This window comes from Mastomys coucha, unplaced genomic scaffold, assembly GCF_008632895.1.
Source record: "Mastomys coucha isolate ucsf_1 unplaced genomic scaffold, UCSF_Mcou_1 pScaffold14, whole genome shotgun sequence".
Taxonomy (NCBI): domain Eukaryota; kingdom Metazoa; phylum Chordata; class Mammalia; order Rodentia; family Muridae; genus Mastomys; species Mastomys coucha.
This window is the reverse complement of record NW_022196896.1, coordinates 44218935-44221358: the sequence shown is the minus strand read 5'-3', so window position 1 is coordinate 44221358 and position 2424 is coordinate 44218935. Positions and strand designations below refer to the sequence as shown.

Genomic DNA, 2424 nt, shown 5'->3' with positions numbered 1-2424 from the left:
TAGATTCCTCACCTCAAGGGTGCCATAGATTCCTCACCTCAAGGGCACCATAGATTCCTCACCTCAAGGGTGCCATAGATTGCTCACCTCAAGGGTGCCATAGATTCCTCACCTCAAGGGCGCCATGCAGGGTCTCTGCTGATTTCCCCAAGCAAAGCTTCCCACCACATGAATGAAGCAAATCACCCAGCGCAAACCTGCAGCACAGTGCCGAAGTATAGAGAGTGGCACTGATTTATTTCTTAATGCAATCAAGTTGAAACCACACACTTGTCTGACACTAGAGTTCAAGTCAGACAATCCCAGACAACTCTGTAAGAACGAACTTGGAAATGTAAGCTGAATTTCAATATTAAAAAGAAGTTCCTAGCCAGGACATAGCTAGGACAACTATGGTTCAATATCCATAGCTGTATTCAAGGTTATATATTGATTTAGTTATAGCAGTAGCCAGAAGTCCTTCCTCTCAGGAATATGCAAATATCCTGAGGTAGGATGTAAGAAAGGATGCTGTGCTGAGATCACTTGGTTGTCCTTGGTACACACTGCTGTGGTATAGACTTCAGTGGCATCTATTTAGAGTAACATTCAACACTTGTGGTTGCATCAAGAGTGACTCAATGGGATACAAGTTAAATGGTGACTCTCAGGGTAAGAATGACCTCTAACACCCTGAAACAAGATCCCAGGAGACTAATAAAAACATTTCATCTTTCTATTCTTGGGTATTAGAGCACTCCTCCTGGATTTCCATGCTTGATTGGATTATCACAGGAGGTCACATTCTGAACTGCCGAATGTTTGTTTCATTTAGATGACAAAGTCAAATCCACACTAAATCAATGAATAGATGTCCCAGTTCACTGCGTTTCCCTGCAGGGGAGCTCTTTATATCATGACATGTTTAAATGGAGAAGTGGCAGTGTATATGCACCTGGAGACAGATGTTTCTACTTCAATGATGTGGCCATCAGGATGTCCAAAGGACCTTCTTTGCTTTGGGGTTAATAGAAACTATAAAGGTGATTTATGGAGAAAAAGAGCAAGGAATGTCCACTTCGTTTATGTATTTTATAAGAAGTCAACTTAAATATAGAAACATATACAGTCAAATATGAACAGTACACTGGTGCCAAGTATGGGATGATTAGGATGCCAGGTCTCAGTGCCTACTCAAAAATCATCAGCAAGATGAAAGCAAACCTTTTCCTCTCCCTTGTGTCCACGATGCATCTCTGTGTGCTTCTGTTGTTCTCTGTTGGTTGCCGCCCAGATGCTCCCCTCATTCTAGAATGTTATGTCTGAAGTGGGGGCAGCACAGCATTCACAGAAGACTCCCCAGCCTCACCTCCTTAAATTCTGATTTTGACATAAAAAGCCACCTTCAGCTATAGCTCAGGAGATGAAGGGAAAGAGAAAGAAGGAGGAGGTCGTATATGTTGTTGATAAAGAGAGGAAGTGCAGCTCACCTCCAATACCAACATGCTGTATGAACGTGCATGGTGTTGAGACCTAAGGGAATCTCTGTATTTCAGGCTACTGGTAAGCAAGAGTAATTTCAAGGCTGACCGCATGTGAAAAAGCCTGTCATACCTTGGACTACCTAAAGTGAGTACACGTATATCCTACTTAATGCTAATTTATTTATTTGGAAGCACTGTCTTACTATGGATCCCAGGTAACCTCTGAAGATGTAATCTTTCCTCAACCTCTCAAGTTCTGGGATTGCAAGCATGTTGCTATGGCTCTCTAGGCTATTCCCAATGATAAATATATTGTGAGATATTTATAAACCTCTACTATTCCATATTATTGTCCCTATCATACATAATATTAAACATTATTTAATCAACACAAGGAGGAGAAAACCCCAAATCAAGTTAAACCCTGGGGCCAGCTCCATTTGCTTGCTCACAGGTATGTCCAAGCTTAATTTATATTACATATAGTCCAGATTAATGACTCAGCACATGAAAACTGTTGAATGTCACTTACTCTCAAATGACATGAAATCACTAATGCTAACTAAATCAATGCTCAAAATGACAATTTACCTTATAAATTATATTTTGTCAGGTGTTTCACTTCTATGGAGCTATGAGTTCACTGGAATAGACTTTTCATTCAAGTAATAATTCTAGAATTAACTTTATTAATTACTTTTGAAAGCATGTTTTATCAGAAAAAGTCAGTTCAAGCTGGTACATAGATGTTGTCTCCATTAAGAATGACTCTTCTTTTAGGTCCTTTAGAAATATTTACTAAGGCCAGAGCAGTAAGTTATTATTATTATGAGCATAAATTTTGTATATGAATGTTAAAATTCATTTAAGGTTGTACATTATAAGTATTTATTAAAATTAGGTACCATAGTTTACAGAAAAGTGTTCTACAGTTACTATGGCAATTTACATTTTTTTTCAA

At 38.8% G+C, this 2424-nt stretch overlaps 1 protein-coding gene across 2 annotated transcripts in view; it reads right to left on the bottom strand.

Annotated features, from left to right (window-relative positions):
- Kcnb2 (potassium voltage-gated channel subfamily B member 2) overlaps positions 1–2424 on the bottom strand; it is a 475981-nt gene that overhangs the window by 435981 nt on the left and 37576 nt on the right. The window contains exon 1 of one of the 2 annotated variants that reach the window (XM_031366922.1): positions 1204–1266. The exons of the other annotated variant lie outside the window; for it this stretch is intronic. The gene's annotated coding sequence lies outside the window, so the exon portion shown is untranslated. Of the gene's footprint in view, positions 1–1203; positions 1267–2424 lie in introns of those variants that run through there. 2 annotated transcript variants of the gene reach the window in all.